We start from the raw sequence: 27,574 nt of genomic DNA on the forward strand, positions 1-27,574 counted from the left end.
AGACCCCACCAATCACAGCAATCATACCCCACCAATCACAGCGATCAGACCTCACCAATCACAGCGATCAGATCACACCGATCAGACCCCACCAATCACAGCGAACAAACCCCACCAATCACAGCGAACAAACCCCGCCAATCACAGCAATCAGACCCCACCAATCACAGCGATCAGACCCCACCAATCACAGCAATCAAACCCCACCAATCACAGCAATCAGACCCCACCAATCACAGCGATCAGACCCCACCAATCACAGCGATCAGATCACACCGATCAGACCCCACCAATCACAGCGAACAAACCCCACCAATCACAGCGAACAAATCCCGCCAATCACAGCAATCAGACCCTACCAATCACAGCGATCAGACCCCACCAATCACAGCAATCAAACCCCACCAATCACAGCAATCAGACCCCACCAATCACAGCAATCATACCCCACCAATCACAGCGATCAGACCCCACCAATCACAGCAATCAGACCCCACCAATCACAGCGATCAGACCCCACCAATCACAGCGATCAGATCACACCGATCAGACCCCACCAATCACAGCGAACAAACCCCACCAATCACAGCGAACAAACCCCGCCAATCACAGCAATCAGACCCCACCAATCAAAGCGATCAGACCCCAGCAATCACTAAGTTATTACCTGTCTAATGGATAGAACAACCCCGGTCACCGCAGCCAAGGCAAAACAATCTGACCAAGACCAATCATTCTGCTATCAGCCAAGCTGATTATCCCAGCTGAGAACAAAAGTATCAGGTATTAAATTCACCTCTGGCTGCTGCTCACCTCTGATAGAGCTAAAGGCGTTACCCAACCTTCCACCAACCCACATTATACAGTGGGAACGGAAAGTATTCACACCCCTTTTAATTTTTCACTCTTTGTTTCATTGCAGCCATTTGGTAAATTTCAAAAAGTTTATTTTTTTCACATTAACGTACACTCTGCAACCCATCTTGACTGGAAAAAACAGAAATGTAGGAATTTTTGCATATTTATTGAAAAAGAAAAACTGAAATATCACATTGTCATAAGTATTCAGACCCTTTGCTTAGGACACTCATATTTAAGGCCTCTTTCACACTTCCGTTTTTTACAATCAGTCACAAGCCATCAAAATGTTGAAAAGACGGATCCTGTGCTGATTGTAAAAAACGGGTGCACTGGAGCCATTTTTTTGACGGTTCCAGTGCATCCTAGAAGGCTACGTGCACACATTGTGTATGCGTCTTCGCCACGGTTTTTCACTGAGAAAAAGCATACACAACACAACCCTTGATAAAAAATAATAATAAAAAAAAATCGTGATATTCTTGCCTACCGGCACCCCTCGTAGCCCCTGCAGCCTTCCCGATGCTTGTGATGCTCTGTTCACAGTAATGCTGCTGGCAGCATCGCGAGCATCGGGGGAGGGGGCCCCGCAGGGAACACCGGAAAGTAAGAATATCACGATTTTTTTATTTTTATTTTTAACATTATATCTTTTTACTATTGATGCTGCATAGGCAGTAAAAGGAGAGAGAGAGAGCGAATTTCCCTGATGGGAAATTCTTGTGCGCATGCTCAGTTTGAAAAGACTGCATCCGTCGCTGGATTCCTGCTTTTCACAGTCAGCGACGGATCCTGTGTCCATTGGCTTCCATTATAGCCAACGACGGGCAGCGTAGGATCTGTGGTTGAGCGATTTTTCCTTTTTTTTCACAAAACAACGGATTGTGACGGAAAAAGAAAGACGGAAGTGTGAAAGAGGCCTAAGTCACATGCTGTCCATTTCCTTGTGATCCTCCTTGAGATGGTTCCGCTCCTTCATTGGAGTCCAGCTTTGTGTAATTAAACTAATAGGACTTGATTTGTAAAGGCACACACCTGTCTATATAAGACCTCACAGCTCACAGTGCATGTCAGACCAAATGAGAATCATGAGGTCAAAGGAACTGGCAAAGGAGCTCAGAGACAGAATTGTGGCAAGGCACAGACCTGGCCAAGGTTACAACAGAATTTCGGCAGTACTCATGGTTCCTAAGAGCACAGTGGCCTCCATAATCCTTAAATGGAATAAGTTTGGGACCACCAGAAGTCTTCCTAGACCTGGCCGCCCAGCCAAACTGAGCAATCATGGGAGAAGAGCCTTGGTGAGAGGTAAAGAAGAACCCCAAGATCACTGTGGCTGAGCTCCAGAGATGCAGTAGGAAGATGGGAGAAAGTTCCACAAAGTCAACTATCACTGTAATAATCTTTATTAATAATAATCTTTATTTTTATATAGCGCTAACATATTCCGCAGCGCTTTACATTTTGCACACATTATCACTGCTGTCCCCAATGGGGCTCACAATCTAAATTCCCTATCAGTATGTCTTTGGAATGTGGGAGGAAACCGGAGTGCCCGGAGGAAACCCACGCAAACACGGAGAGAACATACAAACTCTTTGCAGATGTTGTCTTTGGTGGGGTTTGAACCCAGGACTCCAGCGCTGCAAGGCTGCTGTGCTAACCACTGCGCCACCGTGCCGCCCTCACTGTAGGCCTTTATGGCAGAGTGGCCCGAAGGAAGCCTCTCCTCAGTGCAAGGCATATGAAAACCTGCATAGAGTTTGCTAAAAAAAACACATGAAGGACTCCCAGACTGATAAATAAGATTCTCTGGTCTGATGAGATGAAGATAGACCTTTTTGATGATAATTCTAAGCGGTATGTGTGGAAAAAACCAGGCACTGCTCATCACCTGCCCAATACAATCCCATCAGTGAAGCATGGTGGTGGCAGTATCATGCTATGGGGGTGTTTTTCAGCTGCAGGGACAGGATGACTGGTTTTCATTGAAGGAAACATGAATGCGGCCAAATACAGAGATATCCTGGATGAAAACCTCTTCCAGAGTGCTCTGGACCTCAGACTTGGCCAAAGGTTCACCTTCTAACAAGGCAATGATGACCCTAAGCACACAGCTAAAATAACAAAGGAGTGGCTTCAGAACAACTTTGTGACCATTCTTGACTGGCCCAGCTAGAGCCCTGACCTAAACCCAAATGATACAGTTCAATGCAATGATTGAGGAGAAAGCGTCAGCTGACGCTCCCTCTCTCATCATTCCCCTCTGCCTGTCACATCATTGCGTACCTGCTGTGTGGCCGGGGAGACTGCAGCTGCTGAGATCGGAGGCAGGAGAAGCGCAAAGCACGAGGAGAGGTGAGGATTGTGGGTTTGTTTTTTTAATTGTATACATTGTATTCTATGGAGGGTATTGGGTGTCAAGTTCCCGCCTCTGCACAGGAGGAATCTCAAACCGTCTGCTGCGGTCTCCCATTCTTCTCCAGCCTCCAGCCGCAGTGGAGTCTGCTCAGCGCAGACGTCGGTCCCAGCGTCTTGCTCAGTCTCACTCTGTGCATAGGGTTACTGCTGCTTTTCCAGCTTCTGCCATTGAAGCTAGTGCTAGGCAGCGGCGAGAAGACGCTTCTGGGGCTAAGTCCTACTTTGCACACACTGAGCATGCCCAGGGCAAGATCTCTCAGTGGAGATCTAGGGTCACATGCTCAGGTACTGCAGTGACTTCCATTGGCCCTTCTCACGGAAGGTCCTGCAGGTATTAGGACTAAGTTCTGCTTTGCACACTGAGCATGTCCAGGGCAAGATCTCTCAGTGGAGATCTAGGGTCACATGCTCTGGTACTGCAGCAATTCCATTGGTCCCTCTTTGAAGGGTCCTGTACGTGCTGCAGCTATTTAAAGGGACACTGTCACCTGAATTTGGAGGGAACAATCTTCAGCCATGGAGGCGTGGTTTTTGGGTGTTTGATTCACCCTTTCCTTACCCACTGGCTGCATGCTGGCTGCAATATTGGATTGAAGTTCATTCTCTGTCCTCCGTAGTACATGCCTGCACAAGGCAATGTTGCACAGCGCAGGCGTGTACTATGGAGGACAGAGAATGAACTTCAATCCAATATTGCAGCCAGCATGCAGCCAGCGGGTAAGGAAAGGGTGAATCAAACACCCAAAAACCCCGCCTCCATGGCTGAAGATTGTTCCCTCCAAATTCAGGTGACAGTGTCCCTTTAAGGCTCGCATGGCCGCACAGCCATGCGCTAGTGTACATTTGTAAACGTGTGTGTGTTGTGAGTGAAAGTCGCTCTTTAAATAACCCTCCCTATTGGATGACTGTTCACGGAAGGTGTATGTTTGCTATCTAGCGCCCGACTTATCCAACAGCACGTTACACACTAATACAGTGTCTAGTTGCTGTGTCCGCCAGTGCGGCGCCGTGCGCTTTCACAGCGCTTTCCTGACCCAAGCATGGGTGGTTAGTGGCGTCTGCCAGTACGGCAACGCACGCACTCTCGTGCATTCCTTTGTTATTATTTTGGTTTTGCTGACACCCCAGTTGCGGTGTCGACCGCAAGTAGTCTTCACAGACTCAGATCCCAAGTCTTTGGACTGAGCTCGGAGACTCCTTGCTTGTGCTCTTGTGTGCGGTACCGCGGCCCTGTGACTTAACAGGGTTCGCTTCCTTCACACAGGGTGAAGTTAACCCGTGTGTATTCACATTGTACCGCCATATAGTCCGTCATTACTTGGCAGCAGGTTCCATCTCTGCACGGTGGACCCCGGGCTGCGAACGCACCTTATTCTACCTATCTTATTATTTGGTGCGTTCCGCTAGCCCTAACATTACACTAGCGCCAGGGTCTGGCTAGTAATGATGGACAAACACCAGCAATCCTTGCTGTACATCTAGCAGCTGGAGGGTAGGTTGGCGGCTCTCGAGCGCACAACCTCAACTGTGGATGTAACCGCAGTTGCTGTTCAAGCTGCTAGCGTCGCTGCAGCAACCTTGTCCACTGCCACCCCTGTACCGACTCTATCACGCCTCCCGCTGCCAGAAACATTTTCTGGTGATAGTAAGTCCTGTAGGGGTTTTGTGAGTCAGTGCTCTATACATCTCGAGCTTCTGGCCTCTCGTTTCCCTACAGAGCGGGCAAAGGTGGGGTTTATAGTGTCTCTCCTGTCGGACAGGGCGTTAGAGTGAGCTGCGCCGCTGTGGGAGCGTGGCGATCATGTGGTGCAGAGTGCTCAGTTTTTCCTGAGCACTCTGAAATAGGTCTTTTTAGGACCTCGTGTCACCCATGATACGGCGCTCCAACTGTTGGCATTGACTCAGGGCTCGTCCTTGGTCAGCCATTTTGCCGTCCACTTTCGCACCCTAGCATCTGAGCTGGAGTGGTCGGATAAAGCCCTAATTCCGATATTTTGGAGGGGGCTGGCTGACCACGTGAAGGATGCCCTGGCCACTAGGGAGATTCCCGCCACACTGGAGGAGTTAATAGCTGTGTCCACTCGTATTGACCTCCGTTTTCACGAGCGGAGGTTAGAGCGAGCCCAGTGTAGCAGAGGTTTCGGCTGGCTCCCACCTTCGCCAAACCTTTGGAATCTCCAGTCCAGGCTCCTGAGTCACATGAGGCCATGGAAGTGTCACGAGCGGGATCTAAGTCCCGGACCGCTCGTGCACTCCAGGTTTGTCATGTTTGCCAGCAGTCAGGACATCTTGCCACCAGATGTTCCCAGCGGTTGAGGAAACGTCAGAGTCTATTGGTAGTAGGTGGAGGTACACTAGACACGGCGACGTTTGCCTCCAAATTGTCCTTTAAGGGGACAATAACAATAGGCTCATTCACTCACTCGGTAGAGCTCTGCGTGGATTCTGGGGTGGAGGGCAATTTTATGTCTTCTGCCTTCGCCCAACGTCACGCAATACCCCTGGTTATGCTAGCTCAACCAGTAATGGTACGAGTGGTGAATGGGTCGACACTGCCCTCACAGATAACACACCAGACCATCCCTTTTACTCTGTCCATGTCACCATCCCATCAGGAGATTATATCTCTGCTCGTTATTCCTGAGGGAATTGATGAGGTCCTGTTGGGAATACCTTGGCTGCGGTACCACTCTCCTCATATCGAGTGGTCCTCAGGCAGAATTCTGGGATGGGGTGAATCTTGTGGGGGTACGTGTCAGAGGGAGTGCGTTCAGGTTGCTACTACAGAGGTACCCGCAGATTTATCCTCTCTCCCCAAGCAATATTGGTCTTATGCAGACGTGTTCTCCAAAAAGGCGGCGGAGACCCTTCCGTCCCATCGCCCCTATGACTGTCCTATTGATCTCTTGCCTGGTGCTGAGCCTCCCCGGGGTCGAGTTTATCCGTTATCTCTCCCGGAGACGGAGGCAATGTCACAGTACATCCAGGAAAATCTGGCAAGAGGATTCATTAGGAAGTCAGTGTCACCTGCTGGGGCAGGGTTCTTCTTCGTGCAGAAGAAGAATGGGGAATTGCGTCCATGCATAGACTACAGGGGTCTTAACACCATCACCATTAAGAATACCATTAAGAAAACGGCGACGTTTGCCTCCAAATTGTCCTTTAAGGGGACAATAACAATAGGCTCATTCACTCACTCGGTAGAGCTCTGCGTGGATTCTGGGGTGGAGGGCAACGTCACGCAATACCCCTGGTTATGCTAGCTCAACCAGTAATGGTACGAGTGGTGAATGGGTCGACACTGCCCTCCTTTGCTCTTTGCCTCCTTTGACTCCTTTGCCCTTGATATCTGAGCTCTTTGATAGGCTTCGGGGAGCAAGGGTATTTACTAAATTAGATCTGCGGGGTGCTTACAACCTGATTCGCATCCGTGAGGGGGATGAATGGAAGACAGCTGTTAACACCAGGGATGGTCACTATGAATATCTGGTGATGCCCTTCAGGCTCTGTAATGCCCCAGCCATTTTCCAAGACTTTGTGAACGACATCTTCCGGGATATGCTCTCCACCTCGGTCGTAGTCTATCTGGATGATATTCTCATCTACTCTCCAGATATTGACTCCCACCGGAGAGATGTTTGCAAAGTCTTCGACCTCCTACGGGCAAACTCCCTCTACACCAAGTTGGAGAAGTGTATTGTTATGAAAGGCAATTCAGAATCACAATGGACATGGAGGTCAGAGCACATACAGTGAACTGACAATAACCCAAAATAATAGAACGAGCTCTGAGACGTGGGAACTCTGCAGACCGCAATCCCTAAGCCTATCAAACCACACTAAAGGTAGCCGTGGAGCGCTCCTGACCAGAACCTAGGCGCCTCGTCACAGCCTGAGAAACTAGCTAATCCTGAAGATAGAAAAATAAGCCTACCTTGCCTCAGAGAAATTCCCCAAAGGAAAAGGCAGCCCCCCACATATAATGACTGTGAGTAAGATGAAAACACAAACATAGAGATGAAACAGATTTAGCAAAGTGAGGCCCGACTAGCTGAACAGAACGAGGATAGGGAAGATAACTTTGCGGTCAGCACAAAAACCTATAAAAAACCACGCAGAGGGGACAAAAAGACCCTCCGCACCGACTAACGGTACGGAGGTGGTCCCTCTGCGTCTCAGAGCTTCCAGCAGGTGAGAAAAACCAATTAAGCAAGCTGGACAGAAAAATAGCAACAAAATAACATAAGCAAAACTTAGCTTTGCAGAGCAGCAGGCCACAGGAATGATCCAGGGAAAAAACAAGTCCCACACTGAAACATTGACAGGAAGCATAGATCAAAGCATCAGGTGGAGTTAAGTAGAGAAGAAGCTAACGAGCTCACCAGATCACCTGAGGGAGGAAACTCAGAAGCTGCAGTACCACTTTCCTCCACAAACGGAAGATCCCAGAGAGAATCAGCCGAAGTACCACTTGTGACCACAGGAGTGAACTCTGCCACAGAATTCACAACAGTACCCCCCCCTTGAGGAGGGGTCACCGAACCCTCACCAGAGCCCCCAGGCCGACCAGGATGAGCCACATGAAAGGCACGAACAAGATCGGGAGCATGGACATCAGAGGCAAAAACCCAGGAATTATCCTCCTGAGCATAACCCTTCCATTTAACCAGATACTGGAGTTTCCGTCTTGAAACACGAGAATCCAAAATCTTCTCCACAATATACTCCAATTCCCCCTCCACCAAAACCGGGGCAGGAGGCTCAACAGATGGAACCATAGGTGCCACGTATCTCCGCAACAATGACCTATGGAATACGTTATGTATGGAAAAAGAATCTGGAAGGGTCAGACGAAAAGACACAGGATTAAGAACCTCAGAAATCCTATACGGACCAATAAAACGAGGTTTAAACTTAGGAGAGGAAACCTTCATAGGAATATGACGAGAAGATAACCAAACCAGATCCCCAACACGAAGTCGGGGACCCACACGGCGTCTGCGATTAGCGAAAAGTTGAGCCTTCTCCTGGGACTCACTACCTGAGTCCAAATCTGCTGCAACCTGTCCACCACAGTATCCACACCAGGACAGTCCGAAGACTCAACCTGTCCAGAAGAGAAACGAGGATGGAACCCAGAATTGCAGAAAAACGGTGAAACCAAGGTAGCCGAGCTGGCCCGATTATTAAGGGCGAACTCAGCCAAAGGCAAAAAGGACACCCAGTCATCCTGATCAGCAGAAACAAAGCACCTCAGATATGTTTCCAAGGTCTGATTGGTTCGCTCGGTCTGGCCATTAGTCTGAGGATGGAAAGCCGAGGAAAAAGACAAGTCAATGCCCATCCTACCACAAAAGGCTCGCCAAAACCTCGAAACAAACTGGGAACCTCTGTCAGAAACAATATTCTCTGGAATGCCATGCAAACGAACCACATGCTGGAAGAACAAAGGCACCAAATCGGAGGAGGAAGGCAATTTAGACAAGGGTACCAGATGGACCATCTTAGAAAAGCGATCACATACCACCGAAATGACTGACATCTTTTGAGAAACGGGAAGGTCAGAAATAAAATCCATAGAGATATGTGTCCAAGGCCTCTTCGGGACCGGCAAGGGCAAAAGCAACCCACTGGCACGAGAACAGCAGGGCTTAGCCCGAGCACAAATCCCACAGGACTGCACAAAAGCACGCACATCCCGCGACAGAGAGGGCCACCAAAAGGATCTAGCCACTAACTCTCTGGTACCAAAGATTCCAGGATGACCAGCCAACACCGAACAATGAAGTTCAGAGATAACTCTATTCGTCCACCTATCAGGGACAAACAGTTTCTCCGCTGGGCAACAATCAGGTTTATTAGCCTGAAATTTTTGCAGCACCCGCCGCAAATCAGGGGAGATGGCAGACACAATTACTCCTTCCTTGAGGATACCCGCCGGCTCAGATAAACCCGGAGAGTCGGGTACAAAACTCCTAGACAGAGCATCCGCCTTCACATTTTTAGAGCCCGGAAGGTACGAAATCACAAAGTCAAAACGGGCAAAAAACAACGACCAACGAGCTTGTCTAGGATTCAAGCGCTTGGCAGACTCGAGATAAGTCAAGTTCTTATGATCAGTCAATACCACCACGCGATGCTTAGCTCCTTCAAGCCAATGACGCCACTCCTCGAATGCCCACTTCATGGCCAGCAACTCTCGGTTGCCCACATCATAATTACGCTCAGCAGGCGAAAACTTCCTGGAAAAGAAAGCGCATGGTTTCATCACTGAGCAACCAGAACCTCTCTGCGACAAAACAGCCCCTGCTCCAATCTCAGAAGCATCAACCTCGACCTGGAACGGAAGAGAAACATCTGGTTGACACAACACAGGGGCAGAAGAAAAACGACGCTTCAACTCTTGAAAAGCTTCCACAGCAGCAGAAGACCAATTGACCACATCAGCACCCTTCTTGGTCAAATCGGTCAATGGTTTAGCAATACTAGAAAAATTGCAGATGAAGCGACGATAAAAATTAGCAAAGCCCAGGAACTTTTGCAGACTTTTCAGAGATGTCGGCTGAGTCCAATCATGGATGGCTTGGACCTTAACAGGATCCATCTCGATAGTAGAAGGGGAAAAGATGAACCCCAAAAATGAAACCTTCTGCACACCAAAGAGACACTTTGATCCCTTCACAAACAAAGAATTAGCACGCAGGACCTGAAAAACTGTTCTGACCTGCTTCACATGAGACTCCCAATCATCCGAGAAGATCAAAATGTCATCCAAGTACACAATCAGGAATTTATCCAGGTACTCTCGGAAGATGTCATGCATAAAGGACTGAAACACTGATGGAGCATTGGCAAGTCCGAACGGCATCACAAGATACTCAAAATGACCCTCGGGCGTATTAAATGCAGTTTTCCATTCATCACCTTGCTTAATTCGCACCAGATTATACGCACCACGAAGATCTATCTTGGTGAACCAACTAGCCCCCTTAATCCGAGCAAACAGATCAGATAACAATGGCAAGGGGTACTGAAATTTAACCGTGATCTTATTAAGAAGGCGGTAATCTATACAAGGTCTCAGCGAACCATCCTTCTTGGCTACAAAAAAGAACCCTGCTCCTAATGGTGACGATGACGGGCGAATATGCTCTTCTCCAGGGATTCCTTCACATAACTGCGCATAGCGGTGTGCTCAGGCACGGACAAATTAAACAATCGACCTTTTGGGAATTTACTACCAGGAATCAAATTGATAGCACAATCACAATCCCTATGCGGAGGTAGGGTATTGGACTTGGGCTCATCAAATACATCCTGGTAATCAGACAAGAACTCTGGGACCTCAGAAGGAGTGGATGACGAAATTGACAGAAATGGAACATCACCATGTACCCCCTGACAACCCCAGCTGGACACCGACATGGATTTCCAATCTAATACTGGATTATGGGCTTGTAGCCATGGCAACCCCAACACGACCACATCATGCAGATTATGCAACACCAGAAAGCGAATAACCTCCTGATGTGCAGGAGCCATGCACATGGTCAGCTGGGTCCAGTATTGAGGCTTATTCTTGGCCAAAGGCGTAGCATCAATTCCTCTCAATGGAATAGGACACTGCAAGGGCGCCAAGAAAAACCCACAACGCTTAGCATATTCCAAGTCCATCAAATTCAGGGCAGCGCCTGAATCCACAAATGCCATGACAGAATATGATGACAAAGAGCAGATCAAGGTAACGGACAGAAGAAATTTTGACTGTACAGTACCAATGGTGGCAGACCTAGCGAACCGCTTAGTGCGCTTAGGACAATCAGAGATAGCATGAGTCGAATCACCACAGTAGAAACACAGACCATTCAGACGTCTATGTTCTTGCCGTTCAACTCTGGTCAAGGTCCTATCACACTGCATAGGCTCAGGTTTAAGCTCAGGTAATACCGCCAAATGGTGCACAGGTTTACGCTCACGCAAGCGTCGACCGATCTGAATGGCCAAAGACATAGACTCATTCAAACCAGAAGGCATAGGAAATCCCACCATGACATCCTTAAGGGCTTCAGAGAGACCCTTTCTGAATATTGCTGCCAGCGCAGATTCATTCCATTGAGTGAGAACGGACCACTTTCTAAATTTCTGACAATATACCTCTATCTCATCCTGAGCCTGACAAAGAGCCAGCAAATTTTTTTCTGCCTGATCCACTGAATTAGGCTCATCGTACAGCAACCCAAGCGCCAGGAAAAACGCATCGATATAACTCAATGCAGGATCTCCTGACGCAAGAGAAAACGCCCAGTCCTGAGGGTCGCCGCGCAAAAAAGAAATGACGATCCTAACCTGTTGAATTGGGTCACCAGAAGAGCGAGGTTTCAAAGCCAGAAATAGTTTACAATTATTTTTGAAACTCAGAAATTTAGTTCTATCTCCAAAAAAACAAATCTGGAATAGGAATTCTCGGTTCAAGCAAAGAATTCTGGACCACAAAATCTTGAATATTTTGAACTCTTGCCGTGAGCTGATCCACACATGAAGACAGACCTTTAATGTCCATTGCTACACCTGTGTCCTGAACCACCCAAATGTCTAGGGTAAAAAAAAGACAAAACACAGTGCAAAGAAAAAAAAATGGTCTCAGAACTTCTTTTTTCCCTCTATTGAGAATCATTAGCACTTTTGGCTTCCTGTACTGTTATGAAAGGCAATTCAGAATCACAATGGACATGGAGGTCAGAGCACATACAGTGAACTGACAATAACCCAAAATAATAGAACGAGCTCTGAGACGTGGGAACTCTGCAGACCGCAATCCCTAAGCCTATCAAACCACACTAAAGGTAGCCGTGGAGCGCTCCTGACCAGAACCTAGGCGCCTCATCACAGCCTGAGAAACTAGCTAATCCTGAAGATAGAAAAATAAGCCTACCTTGCCTCAGAGAAATTCCCCAAAGGAAAAGGCAGCCCCCCACATATAATGACTGTGAGTAAGATGAAAACACAAACATAGAGATGAAACAGATTTAGCAAAGTGAGGCCCGACTAGCTGAACAGAACGAGGATAGGGAAGATAACTTTGCGGTCAGCACAAAAACCTATAAAAAACCACGCAGAGGGGACAAAAAGACCCTCCGCACCGACTAACGGTACGGAGGTGGTCCCTCTGCGTCTCAGAGCTTCCAGCAGACGAGAAAAACCAATTAAGCAAGCTGGACAGAAAAATAGCAACAAAATAACATAAGCAAAACTTAGCTTTGCAGAGCAGCAGGCCACAAGAATGATCCAGGGGAAAAAACAAGTCCCACACTGAAACATTGACAGGAAGCATAGATCAAAGCATCAGGTGGAGTTAAGTAGAGAAGAAGCTAACGAGCTCACCAGATCACCTGAGGGAGGAAACTCAGAAGCTGCAGTACCACTTTCCTCCACAAACGGAAGATCCCAGAGAGAATCAGCCGAAGTACCACTTGTGACCACAGGAGTGAACTCTGCCACAGAATTCACAACAGTGTATGTTCGAGCAGGAGTCCTTACCATTCCTGGGCTATATCATCTCCGCCCAGGGATTGGCTATGGATCCTGCCAAACTACAGGCTGTGATGGACTGGCAGGAACCCCATTCTCTTAAAGCGGTGCAGTGCTTTATGGGGTTCATAAACTATTATCGCCAGTTCATTCCGCACTTCTCAACTTTGGTAGCTCCCTTGGTTGCCCTCACCAAGAAGGGGGCAAATCCCAAATTGTGGTCTGTGGAGGTCTCCAAGGCCTTTAACTCCATAAAGTCACACTTCGCTAGCACTCCCATCCTACATCGCCCCGATTTAGATACGCCATTTATCATGGAGGTGGATGCCTCATCTGTTGGTGCTGGAGCAGTCCTCTTCCAAAAGGATGCTCAAGGTCGGAAGCATCCTTGCTTCTTCTTTTCTAAGACCTTCTCACCAGCAGAGAGGAATTATTCCATCGGGGACAGGGAGTTGCTAGCCATGAAGTTGGCTTTCTCGGAGTGGAGACATCTCTTGGAGGGAGCTCGTTTTGCCTTCCAAGTCTTCACAGATCACAAAAATTTGGTGTACCTGCAGACAGCCCAGCGGTTAAATTCTCGCCAGGCCAGATGGTCCTTGTTCTTCTCCCGGTTTCATTTCACCCTCCATTTTCTTTCTGGGGAGAAGAACATTCGGGCCGATGCTCTCTCTCGCTCTGTTGTGTCATCTGTGGAGGAGGAGGAGGAGCCTCGGCTTATTGTCCCTTCAGAGAGGCTGAGAACGGTGGCTCCGGTTTCGCTAGAGTCTGTGCCCCCAGGCAAGACTTTCGTTCCATCTAATTTGTGACCGGAGGTTCTCTCTTGGGCTCACTCGTCCATGGTAGGTGGACACTTTGGGACCAAGAGGACGTCTGAGCTCTTGGCGAGGACGTACTGGTGGCCGCATATGGCTCATGATGTCGCAGACTATGTTCGGGCATGTGTTTCCTGCGCCAAGAACAAGTCTCCTCAGCAACGGCCAGCTGGGTTGCTTTACCCCATGCCGGTGGTGGACAGGCCCTGGGAAATGGTCGGGATGGATTTTGTGGTGGGCTTACCCAAGTCTCGTAACTGCACCATTATCTGGGTGATCACCGACCATTTTTCCAAAATGGTGCACTTGGTGCCTCTTCCACGGCTACCTTCTTCACGGGCTCTGGCTGTGTTGTTCATCAAGCATATCTTTCGCCTACACGGCATGCCAGACAAAGTTGTTAGTGACCGGGGTCCCCAGTTTGCGTCTCGATTCTGGAGAGAGCTTTGTCGTCTACTCAGTATTGAGTTGAATTTCTCTTCGGCATATCATCCCGAGACGAATGGGTTGGTAGAGAGGGCCAACCAGACCCTGGTCACATATTTGCGACATTTTGTTTCTGCCAGGCAGAATGACTGGGCATCTTTGCTACCGTGGGCAGAGTTTGCGCTTAACTATGTAACAAAAAAGAAAAGCATTACTGCAAAAATACGCACTCCATCAAAGAATACAAACAAAATAAATAAAATAAATAGACTGATTTTATTAACAGATCAAAAAAACACACTACAAAACGATAACAACACAATTAAAAACAAGTAGACAACATCAAAACAACACAGGTGATAAAGACCATACCTAGATGTAATAAGGCGACTAAACACAGACCAATTGGCTCATGGGGTATATGCGCTAGTAATGCCTAGAAAAAAATAAAAAAATCGTGCCATATAGGTCCCTAAAGAACCAATCAAAACAAAAAAAAAAAAAAAAATAAGGCACAAGGATTTAATCTATAACAATAAAAATAGGCAAGATATGAGCCAAAGAAAGGGCTGAGAAGCCACCAATATACAATAATATCACTAGATATTTAAAGCATAAATAGGAGGAAACCCCCCATAGTAATACAACCTGATGGTACGATGTCCCCACGCGTATCGCCTGGCAGACCAGGCTTCGCTCATATCTTGCCTATTTTTATTGTTATAGATTAAATCCTTGTGCCTTATTTTTTTTTTTTTTGTTTTGATTGGTTCTTTAGGGACCTATATGGCACGATTTTTTGATTTTTTCTAGGCATTACTAGCGCATATACCCCATGAGCCAATTGGTCTGTGTTTAGTCGCCTTATTACATCTAGGTATGGTCTTTATCACCTGTGTTGTTGTGATGTTGTCTACTTGTTTTTAATTGTGTTTTTATCGTTTTGTAGTGTGTTTTTTTGATCTGTTAATAAAATCAGTCTATTTATTTTATTTATTTTGTTTGTATTCTTTGATGGAGTGCGTATTTTTGCAGTAATGCTTTTCTTTTTTGTTACATAGTTTATGTTTATTGCTGCTTCCGCACCCTCATAGTTTTGTATCTATTGGCATTTGTTATTAGCAGTGCGCTCGACTCTTTTGCTTATTGAGTTTGCGCTTAACAACGCCGTAGCCGACTCCACCGGTCAGACTCCATTTCTCCTAAATTACGGCCAGCATCCGCGTGTCCCTGTGCCCATGCCCGTGTCTTCCGCCGACTCCAGGGTGGCAGACTGGGCTGTGGAGGCACGAGACATTTGGGACCGCACTCAGGATGCCATTCGGGCCTCCAAGGAGAGAATGAGGTCCTCCGCCAATGCTCATCGGCGCCCCACTCCGACCTTTGCTCCTGGCGACTTAGTGTGGCTCTCCGCCCGTAACATCAGGCTGTGTGTCGAGTCTACTAAGTTTGCACCTCACTACTTGGGTCCCTTCAAGGTCCTCGAACAGGTTAATCCTGTGGTCTACCGTCTGGCCCTTCCTCCACGCCTGGGTATCACCGACACCTTTCATGTGTCCCTCTTGAAGCCGTATACATGTCCCGGTTTTCCGAGTCATCTGCTGGGACATCGGGTTCGTCTACGGACGATTACGAGGTGAATGCTATTTTGGGGTGCAAGGTGGTACGTGGCAAAAAATTCTATTTGGTGGATTGGAAGGGTTATGGCCCAGAGGACAGGTCCTGGGAGCCTGCTGAACACATTCGAGCTCCACAGCTCATTGCTGCCTTCGAGCGTAGCGAGGTCCAAGGAGGGGGGACCCTAGGAGGGGGGGTAATGTTAGGTGTCAAGTTCCCGCCTCTGCACAGGGGGAATCTCAAACCATCTCTGCTGCGGTGTCCCATTCTTCTCCAGCCGCAGTGGAGTCTGCTCAGCGCAGATGTCGGTCCCAGCGTCTTGCTCAGTCTCACTCTGTGCATAGGGTTACTGCTGCTTTTCCAGCTTCTGCCATTGAAGCCAGTGCTGGGCAGCGGCGAGCAGACGCTTCTGGGGCTAAGTCCTACTTTGCACACACTGAGCATGCCCAGGGCAAGATCTCTCAGTGGAGATCTAGGGTCACATGCTCAGGTACTGCAGCGACTTCCATTGGTCCTTCTCACGGAAGGTCCTGCAGGTATTAGGACTAAGTTCTGCTTTGCACACTGAGCATGCCCAGGGCAAGATCTCTCAGTGGAGATCTAGGATCACATGCTCTGGTACTGCAGCAATTCCATTGGTCCTTCTTCTCAGACTCAGATCCCAAGTCTTTGGACTGAGCTCGGAGACTCCTTGCTTGTGCTCTTGTGTGCGCTACCGCAGCCCTGTGACTTAACAGGGTTCGCTTCCTTCACACAGGGTGAAGTTAACCCGTGTGTATTCACATTGTACCACCATATAGTCCGTCATTACTTGGCAGCAGGTTCCATCTCTGCACGGTGGACCCCGAGCTGCGAACGCACCTTATTCTACCTATCTTATTATTTGGTGTGTTCCACTAGCCCTAACAGAGGGGCTACATTATATTCTATGGGGGGCTGCATTATACTCTGAGTCGGCTGCATTATATTCTATGAGGGTTACATTATATTGTATGGCGTGGCTGCATTATACTCGGGGCTACGTTATATTCTGTTGGGTGGCTGCATTATACTCTGTGGGGTGGCAGCATTATACTATTATAAAAACTTGATTACAGCTCACCCAGTTGCTCTATGCTCAACCACCTGGGGATCAGACACCGGCCTCGCCCTGGCCTCAATTCAAGGAAAATAGAAAAAATTGGAGTCCGGCTCAACAGGACTGGATTTTACTTTTATTTTTATTTTTTAAAAGAAAATGTAGTGCATACAAAAGAAAAATGTACATAGTCGACATGACCCAGTCGACGCGTTTCGACTGCACTAGGCAATCTTACTCATGAGCTCATTTACATATAGGAAAAACTTGGATTTCTCCGTAAAAAGACATCGAATCACAGATACCATGGTATCATTGTATTCACCTTCCTATGACTTGCAAGTCCCTAAATACAGCTTAGGAGGGTTGATAATACTGAACGATTCCCTTTAACTAGATGCCAATTTCAACTAAAGTAGATCATTGGTGCAACCTGTGTGGCCACACAGGGGCCCAAGAGGTAAGGGAGCACACTTCCGCCTCCAAAAGCAGCAAACAGCTTCTGACACAATCACATTATTGGACTGAAGAGGGCCTTCTTCTTGCACAGAGGCCCTCTTTTGCCTGCTTCGAAAGTATATTAGAATATAAGCGCAGTGACTTCTATTTTGTTAATAACCAACTTTCCAAGATTGGTCTTTACTATAAGAGTACATTTAGCATGGCCGACCCATGGACGTACAACCATTGATCGGCTACATAGAATCGTATCGGCACTTGTTTACACAGGCCAACCACACCTCTATATGCACAGTGCATCAAAATAGTGGACTCGTTCTGTGCGCACAGAATGTTGTTGCTTCCAGAAGGACATGTCCATTTTAAACAGGACCATGTGCTACCAAGAACAATGATTTTTAAGCAAGCTTGAAAACCAATCATTGGTGTTTTTTTTCTGATTAGTTGGGTGATTGCCGGTTTGACAGGCCATTTATCAGGGACCGAGCGTTCCTTGGAATATTGATTCCGATAATCGGCCAGTGTAAATGCATCGCAGACTGCGATTACAAGCAATGGAAGTTTAGAGCCATACATTTTGCCAAAAAAACCATCACAGAACCAGAACCTAAATCCAAATGTGGATTATTTTTATTCATATTCCAGTTATAGATTGTTTATTCTCTAATCAATGACCACATGAATTATAGCAATTCTATGAAGACGGGCATGGAAGCCCATAGCCCACTAACATACATGTATTACCATTATATTAGAGCACCTATATATGCTACAAAATGTTTCCATATTACATGCTTGGAAATCTTTCTTGTTTTGTTGGAATATTACAATGATCTTATCAAAGTAAACAGCTCCTATCCTAATCCTGCCCCCTCCTTTTCGCTTTTATTACTCCGAGATAACTCAAATCCTTTTGATAGATCTGCTTCTAAATCCCTTAATTCCTTCTACAAAAGGAAAGACATTTGTTCTATTTTCCAGCCCTGAAATCTGTGAGTGAGTGTGATCTCTGCTCACCTACTATTTGTGGAGTCTGATTAACTCATAACATTTTGTGATTTTTATTGCAACTTATCCCTGAAATTGGTTAATAAACACAAAAATGAACTACCGTATTACATGGAATGTATTTCTATGAAGTTGTGACTAAGCTCAGAGAGTTGTGTTGTGTGCTGCACAAAGACTTACAACACTTCAAAGACTTATGAGTTGGTATTTCAACTTGAAATAAACATATCAATTTGACTTAAAAGTAATTCTCTGCCTTTTAACACAACATCATATTTTGAAGTCCAACATTCTGTATAGATTAGTGACTTAATATAACTTTATAGCAATCAGTGCTCAGTTTATCTGATAGCTGCATAGACTTAGTGTTAAATAATACAAATCTGCAGTTGCCACTTCATGGATTTTAGGCGATTACTGTATACTGATTAATGATTGATTTTTATTGTAGAAGCAGTATTCAGTAAGCTCCTAAGCTTTCCCTATTGGAGGCAGAGGGTATAATTTAAAGGGATTGTCCATTTTCGAAAAACTTTCTGCTACAAACTGTTGTAGATATAAAAACAAAGTGTATTGGACCCAATGCTAGCTCCCTGTCACTGTCCTGGTCTCTTTTGTAGTGCTGAAATTACATTGACAACACTGCAGCCAATCACTGAGCTCAGCAGCTCTGTCTATGTGGACAGCATGAACTGCTGAGCTCACTGATTGGTTACAAAGCTGTCATTGAGACATCAGCACTACAAACTATATTGATCAGTACAGCAGCAAACACAGCATTGGACCAAGGGAGGGTAAGTGGTGCACATTTTTGTCATAATCGCCACAGTTTATAGCATAATGTTTGTTGACAGGGTACAACCCAGGGCCGCCATCAGGGCATTACAGCCATCACTACAGTATGGGGCCCGATGAGCTGAAGCAAAAAGGGGGGCCCGCACACGCTGGCAGCCCGGTCTGGGCGGGCCCCCCTCTCTTTGCTAATGCTCATCGGGCCCCTGGGATATTTTGTTTAAAGCTGCCGCAGACCAGATACATAACAACACTGTGGTGATTTAAAGTTACACCTACAGCGTTGTTAATGTATCCGGCAGAGAGAAATGGGCACTGTACCTTTAATTTGCAGGCCCTGGTGCATCATGGTCCTGACGTCACGTTACACACTGAACACTTCCTCATTCTGGAGTGTGGCGTGTGTTGTCGTCGGGCGGGCTGAGGCAGAGAGCAGGAGAAGTGAGGAGACTGCAGCCAGTGAGAAGAGGCTTCGGGTGGCTGCATCTGCCGGCGCTAACTCAGGTCTCTCCTCCTCCCCCCTGTCTGGCAGTTGTGCAGCTCTGTGCTCTTAGTCACAGAGAACTGTCACTCCAGTCCTGTTGGACACAGTGGGGGCAGAAAGCTGGACACGGGGGCAGAAAGCTGGACACAGTGGGGGCAGAAAGCTGGACACAGTGGGGGCAGAAACCTGGACACAGTGGGGGCAGAAACCTGGACACAGTGGGGGCAGAAACCTGGACACAGTGGGGGCAGAAAGCTGGACACAGTGGGGGCAGAAACCTGAACACAGTGGGGGCAGAATGCTGGACACAGTGGGGGCAGAAAGCTGGACACAGTGGGGGCAGAACGCTGGACACAGGGGGGCAGAATGCTGGACACAGTGGGGGCAGAACGCTGGACACAGTGGGGGCAGAAACCTGGACACAGTGGGGGCAGAATGTTGGATACAGTGGGGCAGAATGCTGGACACAGTGGGGGCAGAATGCTGGACACAGTGGGGGCAGAAAGCTGGACACAGTGGGGGCAGAAAGCTGGACACAGTGGGGGCAGAAACCTGGACACAGTGGGGGCAGAAAGCTGGACACAGTGGGGGCAGAATGCTGGACACAGTGGGGGCAGAAAGCTGGACACAGTGGGGGCAGAATGTTGGATACAGTGGGGCAGAATGCTGGACACAGTGGGGGCAGAATGCTGGACACAGTGGGGGCAGAATGCTGGACACAGTGGGGGCAGAATGCTGGACAGAGTGGGGGCAGAATGCTGGACACAGTGGGGGCAGTAAAGCTGGACACAGTGGGGGCAGAATGTTGGATACAGTAGGGCAGAATGCTGGACACAGTGGGGGCAGAATGCTGGACACAGTGGGGGCAGAATGCTGGACACAGTGGGGGCAGAATGCTGGACACAGTGGGGGCAGAATGCTGGACACAGTGCGGCAGAATGCTGGACACAGCGGGGGCAGAATGCTGAAAAAAGTGGGGGCAGAATGCTGGACACAGTGGGGGCAGAATGCTGGACACAGTGGGGCAGAATGCTGGACACAGTGGGGGCAGAATGCTGGACACAGTGGGGGCAGAATGCTGGACACAGGGGCAGACTGTGAAACCCGGGGGCAGAATGCTGGACACAGTGGGGGCAGAATGCTGGACACAGGGGGGCAGAAAGCTGGACACAGGGGGGCAGAAAGCTGGACACAGTGGGGGCAGAAAGCTGGACACAGGGGGGCAGAAAGCTGGACACAGGGGGGCAGAAAGCTGGACACAGTGGGGGCAGAAAGCTGGACACAGTGGGGGCAGAAAGCTGGACACAGGGGGGCAGAAAGCTGGACACAGTGGGGGCAGAAAGCTGGACACAGTGGGGGCAGAAAGCTGGACACAGTGGGGCAGAATGCTGGACACAGTGGGGCAGAATGCTGGACACAGTGGGGGCAGAAAGCTGGACACAGTGGGGGCAGAAAGCTGGACACAGTGGGGGCAGAATGTTGGATACAGTGGGGCAGAATGCTGGACACAGTGGGGCAGAATGCTGGACACAGTGGGGGCAGAATGCTGGACACAGTGGGGGCAGAATGCTGGACACAGTGGGGGCAGAATGCTGGACACAGTGGGGGCAGAATGCTGGACACAGTGGGGGCAGAATGCTGGACACAGTGGGGGCAGAATGCTGGACACAGTGGGGGCAGAATGCTGGACACAGTGGGGGCAGAATGCTGGACACAGGGGCAGACTGTGAGACCTGGGGGCAGAATGCTGGACACAGTGGGGGCAGAATGCTGGACACAGTGGGGGCAGAGTGCTGGACACAGTGGGGGCAGAATGCTGGACACAGTGGGGGCAGAATGCTGGACACAGTGGCGGCAGAATGCTGGACACAGTGGGGCAGAATGCTGGACACAGTGGGGCAGAATGCTGGACAGAGTGGGGGCAGAATGCTGGACAGAGTGGGGGCAGAATGTGAGACCCGGGGGCAGAATGCTGGACACAGTGGGGGCAGAATGCTGGACACAGTGGGGCAGAATGCTGGACAGAGTGGGGGCAGAATGCTGGACACAGGGGCGGCAGAATGCTGGACACAGTGGGGGCAGAATGCTGGACACAGGGGGGGCAGAATGCTGGACACAGTGGGGGCAGAATGCTGGACACAGTGGGGGCAGAATGCTGGACACAGGGGCAGACTGTGAGACCTGGGGGCAGAATGCTGGACATGGGGGCATGGTTGGAGACATAGGGGACAGAATGGAGACATGGGGCATGATTGGAGACAAGTGGCAGGATTTCAGACATGGGGGCATGGTTGGAGACATAGGGGCAGAATGGAGACATGGGGCATGATTGGAGACACTGGGAGCAGAATTGGAGACAGATCGTGCAGGATCATGGGGCAGGATGGATACGGTGGAGACAGATGGGGCAGGATGGAGAGATCACATGGGGCGATCATATGGGGCAGGATGGGGAGATCATATGGGACAGAATGGATACTCATGAGGGCAGGATGGGAGAACATATGGCTGACGCCAGGAATGAGACACACGGTGGCCAGGATGGGGAATATTATTACCATAGGGGCTAATTTAGGGATATTATTACTGCAGTGATGTATTTTATTTTTTAAAGACACGGTTTTAAATGGGGGGGGGGTCCTGTTACTGTGTAGAGTGACACTATGTCGCCTCTTTTTCTTCATGTGGTATAATGTAGAAGTTGGGAAAAATTAAGTAACTTGTAGAAGCAGAGCTCGAGATAACTGTGTTATTTCCTGCAGAGATGAGTCCTGGCTGGATGAAGTGATGGCGGTCTGGGCTGGATGAAAGATGAAGGACTTCACCTAGAGACGTCACTGGTGAGTCAGTGTGGTACCTATACACTGACACTATACACTGTATATAGAGCTCCTGTGTATAATTTCACTAGTGATCACTGTATTATCTGTACACAGACACTGCATACTAAGTACAGATTTCCTGTGTATAATGGCACTTATGGTGATAGTATGGTGCTTTTTTTTAATTACTGATCAGAATTGTAGTATTCAGTCACTATGTGGTGGTAATATGTGGTCTGGACATGGTGTTGCGGTATTTGTTCCTTGTATGTGATATTATTCGATCACTGTGGTGGTAATATGCGGTCTGGACATAGTGTTGCGGTATTTGTTCCTTGTATGTGATATTATTCGATCACTGTGGTGGTAATATGCGGTCTGGTCATGGTGTAGCGGTATTTGTTCTTTGTATGTGATATTATTCGATCACTGTGGTGGTAATATGTCATCTGGTCATGGTGTAGCGGTATTTGTTCTTTTTATGTGATATTATTCGATCACTGTGGTGGTAATATGTCATCTGGTCATGGTGTAGCGGTATTTGTTCCTTGTATGTGATATTATTGGTCATTTTAAAAATTGAAAAATAAATAAAAATATACCTGAATTGTATTGCATATTTTAACAAATATTTAATAGGTTACAGCAGAGTAAGGCCCGACCAAAAGTGTCTACCGTGTTATGGTGGCGGCTTAAAAAATCTTTTGGCCAAAACAAAAGCTGCCGGCTATATGTGTGATCTGGTGATGGGAACTGTCAATGTGTGATAGGTGAGAAGTGGAGTTTTTCCAAGAGAGAGCGGTGGGACTGTGGACAGTTCGAGGGGTGGAGCTTAGAGGCGGGGCTGGGGTGGAGCCTGGGCGGAGTCTCAAGGGGGCTCCGAAAATTTTGCCAGTATGGGGCCCCGAAATTTCTAGTGGCAGCCCTGGTACAACCCCTTTCACTGTGTGTCTGGGCAGATTGAAAATCCACAGATTTTATTTCAATACAATAGCTGTGGGTGAGATTTAATGAAGTGATTTCACATCCATAGCTTCTCAATTTAGGCAATGGATATTCGTTGTGAATTTGACCCCTTTTTGCACAGGGTAAAATGTTTGGTAAACAGTAGATGCGTCATGTGCTCAGTATAAGATGCAGTGATATTTGCAGTTTAATCTGATATTACAGCTGCAAATTTTATGTTTTAATTTCTGCTACAAAAATTCGGTAGTAAATACAGTATGTTACGTGTAAACATTCCACAAGAAAGTAAACGTACAAAACTTAGATTTAGTAAAAACAAGAACATAAAGGTACTTAAAGTAACCTGACACATGCTGCCCAATCCGTGGGCACCATATATTAGGCACTGGTTGTACGATTTCGGCTATGTATCTTTTACTCTGAAACATTGCTGCATTTTAGAGAAAAATATAATTGTAATAGCTGCCAGGGACTGAGCTGCACTGTGCAATAGTCATACAGGTGGGTCCCCAGCGGCTTCTCCCCGTTCGCTTGTGCCAGAGGACTGTAGCCATGGATGAGCTGCTGCTCCATAACGCCCTGGTACAGTACAAGAAAATCATGTCCCAGTCCATATGTATTGTGCATTATACTCACTTTGCTGTCTACACATCTTCGGTTCCAGGAACAGCCGCACACATCAGGAGACACCCGATTGATTTAACAAGTTCAAGTTTACTGGACAGTTCAAGTACATCAGTCTTTAGCACACAGTATCGGGCACAGCACGCTTCTCCACTTTCTTCAATAACACAGTACATTTCCATCCGTTCCTTACATTCAGCTCGGACTATCCCTACACTTGATCGTCCTGTCAGCCCCAGGGATTGCCTTGCTTGTGCCGCAGTATTAGGCCGGGATCACACATACGCGAGATACGGCCGAGTCTCGCAGGTGAAATCCCTCCTCTGGCGCCGACACTTGGGAGCGGAGCGTGCAGCTCCATGTACTGCTGTGCGGCTGCACACTCCGCGCCGGAGTGTTGGCGCCAGAGGAGGGATTTCACCTACGAGATTCGGTCGTATCTCGCGTATGTGTGATCCCGGCCTTACAGAGATCCGCTTTGTTTCCCTCATGTGGTTCCACATCCATCTTCCTCTGTACAGAAGGGGTTAAGGTACTCTCCCAAGCAACTTTATCGACCCGTAGGCTCTGGATGTTGCAGTAATGTTCTCAGGGAGTCTTGTAAAGCTTCATACCACCTTAACAATCTGTAAACACCATGCTTCTAGCCCACTGCACTTTGAACTGTCACCAACAAACACTCCCCAATCGGTAAGTGATTCACTTTTCTATCAACTCCAGCTACCTCCCAATATGGGCTAATCTCAAGTGTAAACTACATCCTATAATATACTAACTTTTGTCTTTTCCTATACTTTCCCTATACCTGAGCTGAGTGCACCTGAGTCACCTTAGGCATTACATGCGCTGTACCCACACAACAGCAGCAGTACCTATAACACTATACATTACCACTCATGACATTCCTAAAACAGCATACCATAGTTCACACTTCACATATCACATTAGATGTACAAAAACGCATGACATTATTCACTTTGCGCGATTGTTGTCTTCAGGGGCAGGAACACAACAGTCACTCTCCAAACCGTTGCATTCCTCCCCTCTTTGAACATGTTTGTCCTAGGCCATTCAGGGACCTAAAAGACAGCAATGCAAACCCAAAACACAAAAAATACACTTCCACTTAAAATTAACATTTCTTTCTTACAGGGATATAAAAGTGTCCCTTTGCCGGCCCGCACTGTCCCCAGTCCCAATCGGTAGTAACATAGTAACATAGTTAGTAAGGCCGAAAAAGACATTTGTCCATCCAGTTCAGCCTATATTTCATCATAAAAAATCCCCAGATCTACGTCCTTCTACACAACCTAATAATTGTATGATACAATATTGTTCTGCTCCAGGAAGACATCCAGGCCTCTCTTGAACCCCTCGACTGAGTTCGCCATCACCACTGTTGTGGATTCTGTTTTTGGGCTCCCTCTGGTGGTTACAGATGGTACTGGGTGACTTGTGTTTTCTGCAGTCTCTGGTGTCCACCTGTTCTATCAGGATATGGGAGTTTCCTATTTAACCTGGCTTTCTTGTCATTTCCTCGCCGGCTATCAATGTAATCAGTGTGTCTTGTTACCTCTGCTTCCCGCTTCTGTAATCTTCAGGACAAGCTAAGTTTTTGATTTTCCTGTTCCACGTTTTGCTTAATTTTTGTCTTAGTCCAGCTTGCAGATATGTGATTCCTTTTTGCTGGTTGCTCTAGTGGGCTGATATTACTCCTCATGTTCCATGAGTTGGCACATGAGTTCAAGTAATTTCAGGATGGTTTTTTTGTAGGGTTTTTCGCTGACCGCGCAGTTCACTTTTGTATCCTCTGCTATCTAGCTTTAGCGGGCCTCATATTGCTGAATCTGTTTTCATAACTACGTATGTGCTTTCCTCTCTATTCACCGTCATTACATGTGGGGGGCTGCTATTTCTGTGGGGTGTTTCTCTGGAGGCAAGAGAGGTCTGTGTTTCTTCTAATAGGGGAAGTTAGTCCTTCGGCTGGCGCGAGACGTCTAGGAATCATCGTAGGCACGTTCCCCGGCTACAACTAGTTGTGTGTTTAGGTTCAGGATCGCGGTCAGCTCAGTTTCCATCACCCTAGAGCTTGTTTTGTTTTTTTGTGCTTGTCCTTTTGTGATCCCCTGCCATTGGGATCATGACAGTATAGCCGGCCAAAAAGTGGTAATCGTATTGGCTGAAGTAGGAGGAAAAGTAGTCTGAGGAAGTTTTTTTTTTTTTTTTTTTTCCCTCAGAGTTTGCTGCCTAGCCTTAATTGCAGCCTGGCTGCGTCTTACCTCCTCTTAATCCTTGAATGGCTCTGACCTCAGCTGTTTATCATGGACGTCCAGAGTTTGGCTTCCAGCCTGAATAATCTTGCTGCTAAGGTTCAAAATATACAAGATTTTGTTGTACATGCTCCTATGTCTGAACCTAGAATTCCTATCCCAGAGATTTTTTCTGGAGATAGATCTAGTTTTCTGAATTTTAGGAACAATTGCAAGTTGTTTCTTTCTTTGAAATCTCGCTCCTCTGGAGACCCTGCTCAGCAAGTCAAAATTGTTATATCTTTCCTGCGGGGTGACCCTCAGAATTGGGCATTTGCATTGGCACCAGGGGATCCTGCGTTGCTCAATGTGGATGCGTTTTTTCTGGCATTGGGTTTGCTCTATGAGGAACCTAACCTAGAGATTCAGGCTGAAAATGCTTTATTGGCTCTCTCTCAGGGGCAAGATGAAGCAGAAATATATTGTCAGAAATTTCGGAAATGGTCGGTGCTTACTCAGTGGAATGAGTGCGCCCTGGCTGCAAGATTCAGAGATGGCCTTTCTGAGGCCATTAAAGATGTTATGGTGGGGTTCCCTGCGCCTACAGGTCTGAATGAGTCTATGACTATGGCTATTCAGATTGATCGGCGTTTACGGGAGCGCAAACCTGTGCACCATTTGGCGGTGTCTTCTGAACAGGCACCTGAGACAATGCAATGTGAAAGAATTCAGTCCAGAAGTGAACGGCAAAACTATAGGCGGAAAAATGGGTTGTGTTTTTATTGTGGTGATTCAGCTCATGTTATATCAGCATGCTCTAAACGCACAAAAAAGGTTGATAAGTCTGTTGCCATTAGTACTTTACAGTCTAAGTTCATTCTGTCTGTGACTCTGATTTGTTCATTATCAGCCATTTCCGTCGATGCCTATGTGGATTCAGGCGCTGCCCTGAGTCTTATGGATTGGTCATTTGCCAACCGCTGTGGGTTTAGTCTGGAGCCTCTGGAAGTCCCTATTCCTTTGAAAGGAATTGACTCTACACCTTTGGCTATGAACAAACCTCAGTACTGGACACAAGTGACCATGCGTATGACTCCCGTTCATCAGGAGGTGATTCGCTTCCTGGTACTGTATAATTTACATGATGTCTTAGTGCTTGGTCTGCCATGGTTACAAACTCATAACCCAGTCTTGGACTGGAAAACGATGTCTGTGTTAAGCTGGGGATGTCAGGGGGTTCATGATGATGCACCTCCGATTTCTATCGCTTCATCTACTCCTTCTGAGGTTCCTGTATTTTTGTCTGATTATCGGGATGTTTTTGAGGAGCCTAAGCTCAATTCGCTTCCTCCTCACAGGGATTGCGATTGTGCTATAGATTTGATTCCTGGCAGTAAATTTCCTAAAGGACGTTTGTTCAATCTGTCAGT

The sequence above is a fragment of the Ranitomeya imitator genome, chromosome 1 (genome assembly GCF_032444005.1).
Source record: "Ranitomeya imitator isolate aRanImi1 chromosome 1, aRanImi1.pri, whole genome shotgun sequence".
In the NCBI taxonomy this organism is placed as follows: domain Eukaryota; kingdom Metazoa; phylum Chordata; class Amphibia; order Anura; family Dendrobatidae; genus Ranitomeya; species Ranitomeya imitator.